The following is a 15,803-nucleotide window of genomic DNA, read 5'->3' on the forward strand; positions in this document are numbered from 1 at the left end:
GAGGAGGAGGAAGCGCACGCCCGCCCGCTGCCCTGCCCTGCGCCTGGGGCTCGCTAGCCCGCCGCCGGGCACCGCCGCTCCCGGAGCCCGGGCCTGGCGCCCCGGCCCCGCGGCCTTAACCCCTTCGCGCCCGCGGACGCCACGCGTCCGGGAGAGGCCGGGCCCTGGCACCTGCTGGCTGCGGGCGCGCGCGGCCACCCCGGCGCTCGAGGGCCCCGTTGGCCCGGGGACGCTGCTGAAGTCACACGCCAGACGACCGAGGCGCCGCGTGGGCCGAGAAGCCCGCGGGCTCGCCCCCTGGAGGTTGGCGACGTCCGCCCCGGCCGAGAGTGCCGCGCGGCAGCGGAGAGGGGCGTGGCGGCCGCAGGCCTCGCCGGACCCGCACAGGGTCGCGGGAGGGGGGCCGCGCTAGCAGTCTTTTGAACCTAAGTCCCGCAGCGATTGGCCAGCCTAGAGGGAATTGCAGCCAGTTTCACAGAGGAGGAAACTCAGGACCAGACTGGGAAGTGACTTAGACAAGGGCACGCGGCCATACTTGGCTCCAGGCGCTTCTCCTGGCGCCCGCTCTTTCCACGTCGCCACGAGGTCTCCACGGAACCCCATGTTGTAAAAGCTGTCTTCTCGAGGTTGGACGAACCCTGCCCTAGGTGAGTCCACGCTTGGGTGCAGCGCTGCTCTGGGGGAACATAGGGGCGACCTGTGGTGCACTCATCCTGACCTGGGTCACACCATGCCCTGGAGCTGCTGATGGACTTGAGGGACAACCACTCGAAGGGAGGCCCCCCTCCCGAGCACCTGAGCAGAACAGGTTTGGCAGATACTGAACCGCTGAGACTCCGGAGAGGAGGGGTTAGTGGACGCGGAGACGGAGGCGGAGGCGGGAGGGATCTTCGCGCACCCCTCTCCCTCTGCAAGCCCGGAAGTGCTGGCTTCCAGCTCCACCGCGGTTGTACCAAGTAATGAACTAGGACCCAGTGGACCGAGTGGCGTAGGGGCACCTGCTCCGTGGCAGGTGCTGGCAGAACAGGGGAGATCGGCTGCCTGCCTTCAAGGAGCCCACCGAGTAGACTACAGCAATAATAGAGTAATCAGCACCTGTAGAGTGCTTTGTGGATCGCCCTGCTATTTTTATTTTCGTTTCCTCCTGTAATCCTACATGCAAGAGTATGAGGAAGGAATTATCATCTTCATTTGGTTGAGTGAACAGACTCAAGAGAGGGGAGAGGACCTGCCCAAGATTACACAGTGACAGAGATAGGACTTGAACAGAAGTCTTTTCTTTTTTAATTTTTTAAATGTTTATTTATTTTTGAGAGAGACAGAGAGCGAGCTCCTGAGCAGGAAAGGGGCAGAGGGAGAGAGAGAGAGAGAGAGAGAGAGAGAGAGAGAGAGAGAATCCCAAGCAGGCTCCGTGCTGACAGCGCAGCTCTCACAAACCCTGAGATCACGATCTAAGCTGAAATGAAGAGCTGCTGCTTAACCACCTGAGCCACCCAGACGCCCCCAGAAGTCTTTTTATTTAGATCAGGCACAGCCTTGTGCCTTGGCTCGGTGGCTTCCAGGGTGCAGCCATACCTGCTTCCTTATTTGAGCTTCACACTTATCCTAGGATGTGGAAGGACAGCTCTTAGTCCTGGTTCCACAGGTGAGGGGTTGGAATGACTTACCGGTTCTCTTGGGGAGCAGATGCTCCTCTGTGCACACCCTTCCTATTTCCATGTGGGACTTCGTGCCTTTGGCCACATTGCTTGAAGCTGTACCCTTGGCAACTCCAGCCCCCATACTCCCCCTGTTGCCTTTGGGTCTGAGTGCCTAGTCTTGTTTTCATGAGCTTGCCGTCAGTCGAGACGGTGAGCTGACAAGTGTCCTGAGCACGAAGGCATGCCCTCTTACTGAGTACCCACCCCCCCCCCCCCGCAAACAGTTGGTGCTTGGTGAATCTGTAATGCCATTAACAACGAATCAAGCAAAATAAACTTTGACCTGCATTAGAAGAAATTTAAATTAGACCCACAAAAACATCTCCATCATCTAGCTATCCAGCATCAGAAATGGGTTGCATTCCCTGTCTCCACGGTCTTGGGTAGGTCAGCCTTCAAGACAGGAAGATGGACCTCAGGACCTTTTCCAGGGCCCCTCTGGTCCTTCTTGGAAGCCATTAAAGGTACTCAAGAACACCAGTCACCCTTCCTCCATGGCTGTGACTTGTCCACTTTTATCTCTCATGGATATTTAAAATCCCAGATTGTTAGCCTCAGCTACCCAGCATGCCTCTTGGCACCTTCCCCACCATCCGCCGGCATTGTGGGCTCTGGGAATGAGACAAATACTTAATATCAGCTTGAGCCAAATGTAATTAGGAACATCAATCTGCTGCCCACAACCCATGTGACACGCTCCAAAGGCAGACAGAAAACGTTCCTGATCCCTCACGTGCTGGTGGCTCACCCCTCTTGTCTCATGTCCCCAGTCAGGACGGAGGTCTGGGAGCGTGAGGACCCTCTCAAAGAACTCTGCATCCACTTGCCAAATCAAGGGTTTGGCCCAGAGAAAATACTCAGAAATGCGTTTTCTGTAGTGCAGTTGTCTATACCACGATACCTCCTGCCCCAGGTCTCCCACCCCGCAGCCCATCTTAGTTTGGAGTCTCCCGAAAGCAGAGCCTGAGGAAGGAGTTGGATGCCGGTGGTCTAATGGGAAGGTGATCTCTGGGACCAGGCACGGAGCTGCAATGGAAGCCGAGGGAAACTGAGGGAATGCCCTGCAAATTGGGGAGTAAATGAGAGTGCGCTTGTCTCCCCTAGACACTTTGGCGCCTCGATGCTTTAGACTACGCTCTCTCCTTGGCCTCGGATGCCTCTACCCCCCTTTCTCTGCCTGGCAGACTCCTATTCATCTTTCAAAGCCCAGCTCAAATGGCACCTCCTCTAGGTGGCTCTCCTGACACGACCTCCACAGTGGCCTGATCCAAACTGTGTCATAATGGCCAGAACTAAGTAGATTTGTCCTCTTTGGATGGGCTCTGACCATGTGTTCTCTCTTTCTAATCACAAGGCATGGCTGACACATGGGACATGCTGGGTAACGGCTCAACCAATCCAATAAGACATCACCTTTAGCTTCTGCCTTAGTAACCCCTTGGCTCCGGTCCCGGCACCCCAGAGTGAGGCGCTGGGTCTCTCAAAGTCAGGCTCCGCCCTGACTAGTGTGTTCATTTCCCCGGGCGCCATGTTGGGAGTGAGAAGGGCTTGGTCCTTGCCCACGGACGGGGGGACACATCCCAGATCTGCTGCACCATAGCAGGGAACGGAGGGGAATTTCCAAAGCCATGGAGCCGCAGAGGAAGGGGGTGTTCCTCCTGTGCTCACTGGCCGCCTCATTCATGCCATCCCCTGACCTACAGGCACATCCCGCCTGCCCTTGGGTGCTCGGTCGACAGGCCCCGCAGACCTCACTGCCCCTCAAATCCTTCCCCTCCTCCCCATCTCCACTACCACTGCCCAGTGCAGCCATTTATTTTGCTTGGGCCTCCCTGACTGATCCTCCTGCCTCCTATCTTGTGCCCACCAATCATTCTCTACCCAGCAGCTCAGGCTTCCCTGAGGAAACACACACAGACCTGCCTCCTTGAAATCCATCAGGGGCTCCCTGATGCCTTCAGGATGAAGCCCCAACAGGGCCCTCCAAGGCACACCCCAGCCCCTTTAATCCCTAGGCTTCCTGTCTCCATGACACTCTTGCCCATCGCTCCCCCCTCAGCGCCCATCGGAGTCTTCCTCTTTCTTTCCTCCGATGTTGCCTCCTCCAGGGAGCCTCCCTGGACTATGACCAGGACTGTGATGGTTCAGATGCCAGCCTCTGTGCCACTTTCCATATTCCTGGAGCTTCCTTCTGCACTTTCGCATTGTTTTGTCATTTCCTGTTTGTGTGTTGGGCTTCCTGGAGGAGGAGGAGCTGCTTGAGGACAGGGACTGCTCTTTTTCTTGGCGGTTCCCGTGCATCGCTTCGGCCCTTTCCCTCTATACAATTCTCCTGGTCCCCAGTTCTCCCTTCCTGTCTCTTTTCCATTGTCTTCCCAGTCTCTCTCCCCCGCTACCTGCCTCAGTTCCCGAGTTCTCTCCACCTCGTGTTGCCACTGTCCCCGCCTTTCCATGCCTCGAATCTGCGTGTCTGTGACCTCTCCACACTTCTGCACCAACAGACCCCACTCGTGCCTGCCTTTCCCACTCTGCCCTTCACCCCCCACCCCCTCCACTGCTCCTCATGCCTGGCTGGGGGCTCTCCTTCCTCTTGCCTTCCCTCCGCTGGACATTCATGCTCTCTCTTCCTCCCGTCTGTCCTCCAGCTCTGCCCCCCTGTCCTCTCATGTCTGTGTGTGCTTTTGTCTCTATGTCCCTGTCCCTGCCTCGGTCCGTCTCTCGCCCACTCTCTCTCTCCTTGTCCCTCACTCCCTTTCCCCCTGGCCCCTAGACAATGCACATAATACCGACTTTGGCAAGGGGGCCCCCGACGTGGGGTGTCATCCTTCACCCTGTATCTGAGGGGTGGTGATCGGTGAGCCTCCTGAAAGTAGGCACATCTGTGTGTCCTTGGCTGGGGACACCCTCACCTGGGCCACAGGCTCTTCACCCGTGCCCCACTCTGTGAGCCTCTGTGAGCGCGTGTGGGTGTGTGTGTCCATAGGTGTGCTGCACACATGTGGGAGGCACGGAAGTGGATGAAGGAGGAAGAGCCACAGAACGGGGTTCCGTGAGGGAAGCCGGAGGTCAGCGCCTCCCCGCCCCCGCCCCCAGTCTGTTCTTCCAGCTCTCTCTGGGGCCACGATGGTAAACAGGCACGTTTAGTCGCAGGGAGGGAAGATGGTTTGCACAGGCAGACCCTGCACGCGCAGCCCAGAGACAGACGCGTTCCAGAAACACCGCCTACTTGCATAGCGTGCAGCGGTTAAGGGCTGCGCTCTGGGGCCGCGATGCCTGGGTTCAAATCCTGGTTTCCCCACACTATCTGCGTGATCAGAACAGTTGTTTGACCTCCTTGTACCTCGGTCTCCTCCTCTCCAACACGGAGAAGAATAACAACACTGGTCGCGGAGAACTGTTAGGGGATCTCAGTGACAGAGTATCGGCCTGAGGAGCTTGTGGGTTAGGACTCCTCCGGGGTGCAGGGAAAGGAATCAGGAGGTCTGAGTTCTAGCTCAAGCTTTGCCACACGTGAGCATGTGGCTTACCAAAGCCCCATGGCTTCGCCATGCCTCGGTTTACTCATTTACAGAATGAGATTACAGACACCCATCTACTCTAGAAATACCGACTGGCAAACATTTATTAAAGTTGGAAAATGTTTGGGGCACCTGGGTAGCTCAGTTGGTGAAGCCTCTCACTTGGGCTCAGGTCACTGTCTCACGGTTCGTGGGTTCGGACCCCGCCTCTGGCTCTGTGCTGACAGTGCGGAGCCTGCCTGGGGTTCTCTCTCTCTCTCTCTCTCTGCCACCTCCCCACTTACTCTCTCTCTCTCTCCCTCTTTCTCTCAGAATAAATAAATGAACTTAGTTGAAATAAATAGATAAAGATGAAGAATGTTTGGGAAAAAAAGAAGAAAGGGGGAAAACCACCCTGCCATGCCCCCAACTACCAACAGAGGGTGTGAGCAGTTCCTTGTAAAGAGCCACCTGGGACCTGGGAACCACATATCCAGCCTTGAGTTCCTTTTGAACCTCAACTTTGATCACACCTACATCAGTGGTTCTCAAAGTGTGGGTCCCAGACCAGCAGCAGCTTCGCCTGGGAGCTGGTTATAAATGCAGATTCTTGGGTCTCACACCAGGCTCACTGATGTGGAAACTCTGAAGGTGGGGTCCAGCAGTGTGTTTAAATAAGTCTTCCTGGGATTCTGGGAAACACTGATTTTCACCATAGAGTATGGTGGATGCCCCATTGGCGGACGGGTAAGAAGGTGCTTCACAAACCACGCAGAACCGAGAGGAAGGGGCTGTTTCATTTCCATCTCTCAGGCAACGTACTTGAATGTTAACCTGGGCTTCAAAATCTTAGCCAGAGGCTTTTAAAATCTTTCCACTGAAGACAAGATTACAGGCACGTCAGGGACAGGAGGAGGCGAGGGGAGTCGGCCTGAAACAGCTTCAGAGAGGGGCCGTGGCTTTGGATTTCTGTGCTGTGGCTTGAAACAGTGTGCAAACTCAGTGGCTCCAGGTACTGCCCAGGGTTAGCCCCCCTTGGCTTTCCCAAAGATGCCCCCAGGAATGAGAATGGCATGTATCCAGATGGCCTCATGGGAGAGAAGCTCTTCAATTTGGAGGGCAAGGGTGGGGCCTCAAGAGACTCAGAGACAGGTCTCAGAGATCTGCTTACAGCCCAGCCACCCTTCCCGGATGCACTCCAGCCAGACGAGTCCCTGACAGTGCCCCCCCCCCCCCCGCCCAAGGTCCTGCTCACTCTCCCCCTCGGTGCCTGATTCCCCTACCGCTGCCTAAGGAATGTTCCGCACCAGTCTCCTCCAGGTCGGCTCAGCAGAAAAAGCCCTTTCATTCCGAGGATACCCCCATCGCCCGGACACTCTGTCCTCTCCCTTTTCTGAGCTCCCAGCACTCACCAGCTCGTCCATGTTAAATACTCCGAGGTGTCATTGTTGCATTTCAGCCCCTTATCATTTGTAAAGAGCAGGCTTTGGACCAGATGGTGGCCAAGGTCTCTGCCCACTGCAAGATGTGCTGATTCTGGTTCACAAGAACCAGGCTTATCTCCACCCCCGGAAGGAGCTGCCCTTAGCGCGTGGGGGGCCTTGTGGAAATTTGTGTGTTGGGGGAGGATCCATGTCTATATAAACAATTTGATTTTAAAATGCACTACACAGGGGCGCCTGGGTGGCTCAGTCGATTGAGCGTCCGACTTCAGCTCAGGTCACGATCTCACAGTTTGTGAGTTCGAGCCCCGCGTCGGACTCTGTGCTGACAGCTCGGAGCCTGGAGCCCGCTTCGGGTTCTGTGTCTTCCTCTCTCTCTCTGCCCCTCCCCCACTCATGCTCTGTCTCTCTCTGTCTCAGAAATAAGTAAACATTAAAAAAAAAATGCACCGCACGATTCTTGGCCCATGTGGGGCACGGTGATTTATCAATGAAGATTTATAATCACGCGTAGAGAAAAGAAACCAACTTACTTGTTTATTGCCCAGTCTGTGTGGATGAAGATTCCTAACAGAATCCAAGAACTATCTTCTTTTCCTGTTCTTTATTGTCCAACATGTCGTTCCTGGTTAATCCATTACCTTCCACCATGAGAAAAAGACGAGAACGCTGTTATTATTCACAACGCCGTGGTTCTTAGGAACCTGCTCGTTATCAGAACGGTGTGGATCTGCTCACCTCTGCAGCTCCCTGCTCCTGTTTCTTTCATGCTAGTCGCATCAGTCGTGATGCTGCATCACCCGTTGGGTTGTCCAGAAACAGCGGCTTCCCCTGACTTTCTCAAAGGGTCTTCATCTGCTTTATTGATGATGCCCATAAATGCGAGTCTTACCCAATATGTGGGAGACCGAGAAGGATCATTCGTTTTGTGGTCATAAGTTGACCGTTCAGAATGCCAGGGTGGGAGTGACAAGTGCTTCAGGCCACAGAAGACTGCACTGGGGTGGAGACGTGCCCTGGCTGGTCACGGAGGCTGGCACCAGGGCAAAGGTCGTTCGCTAACACCCCCGTCACTCTGTGCTGTAGGCCAGAGGTGACACTATGGGCAAATCATGGATGGGCGAGAGCCACCACACAGACTCACGCACAGGGCTCGAGCCCGAGGGTCAGCAGCGGACTGATGGCAGCCCAGAGGCCTGAACTTGTCCTGAGTCTGCACGGGAATCGCTCCTCATCAGTGTGGCAGCCCCATTTCAGTGGCGCCATCTCTCGTGACCTCCACCCTGCAGAAACGATAGCACCAGCCCGATTGTGGGAACCAGCCACCCACCCGTCCACCCTCTTAGAGTTGAGAGCTGGTTACAGGGCTCTGGGACAGCTCCCCAAGTGTGAGTCCCGGTGCTCCTGGTGGAGGGTTATCTAGCCAACCCCATGCCCTGGGGGGAAAGGTGGTAGGGTACCCGAAGGAGACGAATGGGGGACTGAGGCTCAGGCGGGGTCCAGGCCAGGCTCCCAGGCATCTTGCACTGGGGGCACTGTAGGCCCTGACCTGTCTCAGGTACTAACTAGCAGGGGATTTTAAAAGTTTTGAAGAAGGTACTCCATGAGGTGCGGCAGTACTGTCCTAGGTAGATCTTTGCCGTCCTGGGAAGGGTTTTGTTTTCTGCCTCTTTCTCTCCCTCTCTGCCTTGGCCTTCTGTGCTCAACAGTTCCTCGTGGATTGGCTGGGGTAGGTAAAGGCTAGCTGGGGGTGTCTTCTCCTTAACTTGCTGTTAAGGCAGGGCTCCTCAAACATGAATGAACCTCATTCATGAATGAACATGAATGAACCGGGGCATCTTGTTAACATGTAGATTCTGGTGCAGTAGGTCTGGGGCCGGACGAACACTCTGCATCTCTAAAAGCTCGCAGATGATCTCCATCCCCAAACTCTTCCTCAGCCCGGAGCATGGTCTTTAGCCGCCCGCAGCCGCGTGTGCTAATCCAAATTCCTAATCGTCTTCCTCCAAATTTCTTTCCCAAAGGACAAAATCCTGCCGGGGCCCCCTGGAGGTGGGAAGATGAGTGTTTTCTGCCATCATCAGACATGGGGACCCAAGGTCAAGGATTTCAAGGTGAGCCGTTTCAGGGGCTGGGTCCCTTTAGGTCCATTGTCTCCATCTGTCTTTACCCACAGTCCTAGAGGGGGTTTATGACCATTTTCCAGATGAAGTAATGGAGGCTCGGAGAGTTGGAGCCCAAGGTCAACCCAAGAGGCGGTGATGGAGGCAAGATTCGCCTCTGGGTCAGTGTGGCTCCAACCTGGGCTCTTTCTGCCGCACTGCATTGGTCTCTTGTCTTTTTGGACACAGATCCTTCCCTGTGCTCCCCTGCTGCTTAGCTGGGACAGGCCTGTCTTCCACAGTCTCTGTGTCCCCCAGGGGCCAAAGAAAGGAGAGCGTGGAAGGGCCCCGACTTTCCTACTTGGGGTTCCCCAGGGGAAGTGTAAGCCAGATAGCACCTACCATAACCACCCCACCATCCACGGAGGGAGAGAGAAACAGCCCGGCCTGCAGCTTTGCCCTGTGTTCCAGGATCACCTCTGCGAAGATGCTTGCTGAGGTGACCACCAGAGGAGCCTCTCCCTGCAGGTGACACTCTGCCCCGAGCCTGCTGGGAAGGGCACAGAGCCCACCGGAAAAATGACTCCTGAGCCAAAGAACACACATCGGTCCCCACACTGTGAGTTTTTGGCACAGGGAGAAGGGAGAGGGGGAGGACGATCTGTCAGTGCCGGGGCCAAGCCTTCCCTTCTCTGCACCTCAGTCTCCCCACCTGCAAAATGGGAGCAAAGCTCCCCAGGGTGACAGCACCAAACACGAGTGAGGGTGTGGAGACACAGGGACTCTCTCCTTCATCGCTGGTGCAAACGCAAGGTGGCACAGCCACTTTGGAAGACAGGGTGACAGTGTCTTACCAGACTAAACATACTCTTACCATACGATCCATTGATTATGCTCCTTGGCATTTACCCAAAGGAGTTGAAAACCTACATCGACACAAACACCCACACGAGGTGTTTATAGCGGTAAACAGCCTCGTTCGTAATTGCCCAAACTTGGAAGCAACCAAGATGTCCTTCAGCAGGGGAGTGGGTAACCCTCAACAGTACATCCAGACAACGGAATATCATTCAGCACTAAAAAGAAATGAGCTCTCAAGCCAGGAAAAGACACGGAGGAACCTGACGCGCATGTCATGAAGTGAAGGAAGTCCGTCTGAAAAGGCCACATACGGTATGATTCCAGCTACATGACCTTCTGGAAAAGGCAAGCTATGGAGACAGCAAACAGATCAGAGGCTGCCAGGGGCGAAGGGGGAGACGGGAGGAATAGGTGGGGCACAGAGGATTTTGGAGCAGTGAAACTATTCTGTACGCTCCTTAACGGTAGGCACAGGACATCACACATTTGTCGAAACCCACAGACTGAACGACACCAGGCAGGAACCCTGATGCAAGCTATGGACTTTGGGTGACAATGACGTGTCAGTGTAGGTTTATGGATCGTAGCAAATGTCCCTCTCTGCCGCGTGCAGGACGTTGATAGAAAGGCGATGTCTGTGTTTGGGGGCAGGGGTGGGTGGGCAGTCTGTATTTTCTGCTCTATTTTGCCGTCAGCCTAAAACTGCCCTAAAAAATAAAAATCTATTTTAAATGTCTGTTTATGTACTTTTGAGAGAGAGAGTGCAAGGAGGGGAGGGGCTTAGGTGGGAGACAGAGGATCCCAAGCAGGCTCTGCGCTGACAGCAGAGAGCCTGATGCGGGGCTCGAACTCAACAAACCGTGAGACCATGACCTGAGCTGAGGTCGGACCCTTAACCGACTGAGCCCCCAGGCACCCCAATAAAAACCCATTTTATCAAACGGAGGCAACGGGCGCCTGGGTGGCTCAGTCGGTTGAGCGTCCGACTTCGGCTCAGGTCATGATCTCACGGTTCATGAGTTCGAGCCCCATGTTGGGCTTTGTGCTGACAGCTCAGAGCCTGGAGCCTGCTTCGGATTCTGTGCCTCCGTCTCTCTCCGTCCCTCCCCTGCTCTCTCTCTCTCTCTCAAAAATGAATAAACATTAAAAAAAGAAAAAAAAAAAAAAACGGAGGCAAAATGACCAGGTCTCAGGCTAGGATAAACAAGCCTGTGCCCCTGGAGACAGTTTGTAGACAGCAAGTCAGTTTATTAGTATGAGGGACTGGTGATACTATGTTCTTAAATCCCAGCTGTGCCAGAAATCGGGCAGTGGAGTTCAGGTCAGTCATTTTGACTTTTTGGGTCCCCGTGTCCTTAGTTACAAACCAAGAAAAAAAAAAACTTGCTCTTTGTTCCCATCCCCATGACAACCTCTCAGAGAAGAAGTAGTGATAATGATGATAATAGCCACCATTTATGTCTAGGCACTGTGTTAAGCACTCTATGCTTATTATTTCATTTAATCCTTACAACCATCTGGATTTTGCAGATGAGAAACTGAAGCATGGGATTGGGGTAAGGGGGGGAGCAGCAGGTGGGGTGGGGAGCAAGCAGCTCGCCCTGGATCACCCAGCCAGTCGGTGGCAAAGAAGGTTCTGGAAGCCCCAATGCTTGTATTCAATCTCCAGGTTTACCCCATGCCTTCAGGGGTTGGCCCCTCGTTGCCTGATCCCTGGGGATTGGCTTCGTAATAACAAATAGGACCATAACCAACATCCCTCTAGGACTCACCGTGAGCCAGGACTATCCTTTAAAGCATGTGACATACGTCACCTCACTTATTCCTTACAAGAACTCTGTGAAACAGGTTCTGTTTTTATGCCCACTTTCGGATGAGAAAATTGAAGCGTGGAAGTCAAAGAACAGGAAGCGTCAGACCCAAGAAGGAGGGTGGGGATCAGCGGGTCGGAGTTTTTTATTGAATACTTTGCATCACTGTACCCCGCCCCCCAGGTCCTCGAGCTGCTACGAGGTCAGTAGAGTCAGGCATGAGTGAGCAAGAGAGAGAGAAATGCACACTGTGCTGAGCTGTTGCTGCAAAATCCTTCCTTTTGGACGCCAGCAAATCGATAGTCAAGAGAGGCCAAACCTGGGCCCCCAGAGCCCTGGCTCCTGCCACATTCACCCCAGGAGCACCGGGCAGCACTACTGGGTTCCTCCCCCCTTGTGACTTCTGCTGCCACATTCCAGGCCAGGAAAGGAAAGCCAGGAGCCAGCCGGGGAGCCTAAGTTGCTCTTTCGCCACGCTACGGAGGAAGCCTGTGGAGAATGGATGGGTCACAGCGTAGGGAGGGGGCAGGCAGGAGCCTGGAGCAGCGAGGCATCCAGGGCCAGAAGGAAGTCTTTGCAACATGTGACTCCCTGCAGGTGTGACCCGAGGCTGGAGGGGAGGGGACGGCCCGGGGTCTCTACAGACACCTCCTGTATCCACAAGATTGAGACAGGATTTTAAGTGGGGGCCCCTCAGAGAGGATGTTTTGGGTGGTGGTAAGGAGCGTCAGACTTTAGAATCAGCCCCATCTGAGTCCAAATCCTGTCTCTGCCGCTCGCTGGCTGTGTGACCTTCGTGGAATTACCTAACCTCTCCGGGCCTGTTTCCTCTTCTATCAAACAGAGAAAATGATTGACAGCAGCCACCTGCTGGGGCAAAGTCTGTCCCTGGCCTGGGATGGAGACTGGACAGAGCAAGGACTCAGGCTATATTGGCTGTTTATCTGCTGTACATTGGGATTCCGAATAATGCCTGCCTTGTTGCGAAGCTTAAATGAGTAGCATCCAAGAAAAGTGCTTAGGAAGGACCCCGGCACAGAGAAGGTGCTATTTTTAACACTAACACCCTCTTTGCTCCCACCCTTCTCACGTGTGCAGGGCACCTAGGGCATGGGGAAGGGGCTGCTTGACTTCAGGATGCAAAGTGCAAAGCTGCCTCCCCGCAGCGGTGGAGGAAAGACGGAAAGACGGGGCTGCAGGAATTCGTTAGCACCAATTAACACCATGAGGCTCCCTTCTGCTTTCACCCTGGTCTGCCTCCCTGCTGGCATGGGGCCGAGAACCACATGGCAGAGGAAGCAGCCAGGCCCAGGGGATGAGGGGGATGTTGTGGAACCATCGGCTAAGACTGGGGGCCCCCCAGCAGGTATTATGCCTAGCTGGGCAGGAAGGTTCCAGAAAGCAGTGAGGCAGACACAGAGCATCAGGCAGGCCTGGTCTTGGGGCCATAGACAAATGCCTCTTCCAGGCAGTGACCCTTTGTAGTGCATCTGACATCCAGTGTGGGGGTCATCCCTTCCCTGACACAGAGAACTTGTAGCTATGCTCTTGCAATGAAAGAAATAATAAAAATGGCTGGAAAAGAAACACAGATGGTAAAAATGTTTTTTTTTTAAATATTTATTTTTGAGAGAGAGACAGTGTGAGCAGGGGAAGGGCAGAAAGAGAGGGGGACAGAGGATCTGAAGCGGGCTGCATGCTGACAGCAGAGAGTCTGATGTGGGGCTCGAACCCACAAACTGCGAGATCATGACCTGAGCTGAAGTTGGATGCTTAACCGACTGAGCCACCCAGGTACTCCTACAAGTGAATTTTAAAGGTATATATATATACACACACACACACACACACACACACATACATACACACACACATATACATATATATACATATACATGTATATATATACATTTATTTATTCATGCCAATAAAATTTTTAAAAATAAAAGTACGAAAAAAGGAAAATAGCAATGATTAATACTTTTTAGTTACATTAATATATTTTTGAAAATAGCGAAAAACTTGTATCTCTGTATTAGTCTGTTATAGTAGCAAATAATCACATTATAGCCTCTGCAAATACGTAAATATGTCTAAATCAATCTTCCCAAATCATATTCAATTCATGACACTAAAGCCATACTTGTCCATTCATCTTTGCTCAAAATTCATGAAAGAACAATTATTAATCTTACCCTTGAAGATTCCCTTCCACACGAAGCAACAGATAAACAAATAGGAAAAGTCTTAAATATAAGGATCAATTTGGTAGAGATTATTTCACAACAAAATGTAGAAATTGCAATGTGCTTCTGTCTTTGTTTCTTTAGTTGAAACTAAGTGGCTTACAGTGGCTTACAAATGTTTCAATAGTCAAAAATTTCCAGTAAAATACCTTCGCCAGAAAAATTTCACTCTATTTGGCAAAACCTGAAGTTTTTCTTCTCCAAAAATCAGAGAAAATGACTGAAAGGTAGAGAATATTGACATGATTGGACCCATTAGAAAGATGACAGAATTGAAGAACTCATGTGCTATTCTTTATTTTGACAATGACCCTGTAGTCACTGATGATTTTGAATCTACTGAGACACAAACTATGCGAGGAAGTTTGAAAGATCTCGCTGTAATTAAGTTGTTCTCCAAACAATCCCATATGGAAACTCACATATACAGGATCTGCTGTATAATTGGAAATTCTCCGTATTGACTCACATGTTGAAAACACTGTTTATTAAAGGGTCAGTAAGCAAAAAATGCTGACTTACAATACACCCCCATCCACACACATATTTAACAATAAATACAGCAATTATTTGGAACTTAGACCATCTAATGTTCTTAAGGAATATTGGCCTGTAGCTTTCTTGTAACATCTTTGTCTGGATTTGGTATAAGGGTAACACTGCCCTCACAGATGGAGTTAGAAGTGTTCCTACCTCTTCTATTGTTTAGAAATTGAAGAAAGATTGATGTTGATTCTTCCTTAAATGATTGGTAGAATTCAGCAGTGAGGCCATCCATTTGGTTCTGGGCTTTGCTTTGTTGGGAGCTTTTTCCTTATTGACTCAATCTCTTTACTTCTCATAATTCTGTTCAGATTTTCATTTTCTTCTTGAGCCAGGTTTGGTAGTTAGTGTCTTTCTAGGAATTTGTTCATTTCATCTAGGTCATCCAGTTTTTTTGGCATACAGTTAATCGTTCATATTCTCATAATCTTTAAAAAAAATGTTTATTTGTTTATTTTTGAGAGAGAGAAGACAGCACCTGAGCAGGGGAGGGGCAGAGAGACGGAGGGTTAGAGAGAATCCCAAGCAGGCTCCATGCGGTCAGCACAGAGCCCGACGCGGGGCTCGTACTCATGAAACGTGAAATCATGACCTGAGCCAGAGTTGGACGCCCAATCAACTGAGCCACCCAGGTGCCCCTAAGATTGTGTTTTTAAGTATTCGGGGTTCGAACTCACAACCCTGAGATCAAGAGTCTCATGCTGCAACAACTGAGCCACTAGCTGCCCCTTTTTTCCTGGTTTCCTAAAGTATAAAGTTACATTCCTGATTTGAGAAGTTTCTCCTTTCATAATGTAGGCATTTACAGCTACAAATTTCCCTCCAAGCACTGCTTTCCCTGAATCCTAGAATTTCTGGTATGTTGTGTTTTTTTTTTTTTTTTTTATTGTATCAAAGTATTTTCTAATGTTCTCATTTCCCTTGTGATTTCTTCTTGGACCCATTGGTTACTTAAGAGTGTATTGTTTAATTTCCACATAGCTGTGAATTTTCCAGTTTTCCCCATTTGTTGGTTGCTACTTTCATTCCATTGTGGTCAGAGAAGATGGCCTGGATGATTTAAATTTCTAAGATCCATGGAGGCTTGTTTTGTGACCTAACATATGGTCTATCCTGGAGAACGTTCCATGAGCATTGGAGAATGCAGATTCTGCTGTTGTGGGGTAGAATGTTCTGTATGTGCCTTCAGATCCATTTCGTTTATAGCTCTGTTCAAGTCCTTTATTTCTTTATTGATCTTCTTTCTAGTTGTTCTATGCATTATTGAAAGTGGGGTATTAAAGTCTTCTATTATTATTGTAGAACTGTATATTTCTCCCTTTAATTCTGTCCACGTTTGCTTCATCTATTTTGGGACTCTGTTGCTAAATGCACATTAGTTTATATTGTTATAACTTCTTGTTGGATTGACCCTTTTATGAATATACAGTGTCCTTGTCTCTGGTGACAACTTTTTTAAAAAGTTTATTTATTTTGAGAGAGAGGGAGAGACAGCATGGGTACAGAGACAGAGAGACAGAGAGAGAATTCCAAGCAGGCTCCACACTGTCAGTACAGAGCCTGATGCAGGACTCAAACCCATGAAACACAAGATCATGACC

At 51.5% G+C, this 15,803-nt stretch overlaps 1 long non-coding RNA gene across 3 annotated transcripts; it reads left to right on the plus strand.

The window, feature by feature from the left end:
* Position 1: 1 nt before the first annotated feature.
* Positions 2-13,000, plus strand: LOC123582813. Of its 3 annotated transcripts, XR_006704586.1 has the most exons (6): positions 2-647; positions 8,664-8,753; positions 9,213-9,360; positions 9,657-9,914; positions 12,258-12,362; positions 12,512-13,000. It is a non-coding gene; the product is annotated as an uncharacterized LOC123582813 (long non-coding RNA). The 3 variants fall into 3 exon arrangements; XR_006704584.1 differs by having other exon boundaries at positions 5-647; positions 12,258-13,000; XR_006704585.1 differs by lacking the exon at positions 12,258-12,362 and having other exon boundaries at positions 6-647.
* The last annotated feature ends 2,803 nt before the right edge of the window (positions 13,001-15,803 follow it).

This window comes from Leopardus geoffroyi, chromosome B3 (genome assembly GCF_018350155.1).
Source record: "Leopardus geoffroyi isolate Oge1 chromosome B3, O.geoffroyi_Oge1_pat1.0, whole genome shotgun sequence".
Taxonomy (NCBI): domain Eukaryota; kingdom Metazoa; phylum Chordata; class Mammalia; order Carnivora; family Felidae; genus Leopardus; species Leopardus geoffroyi.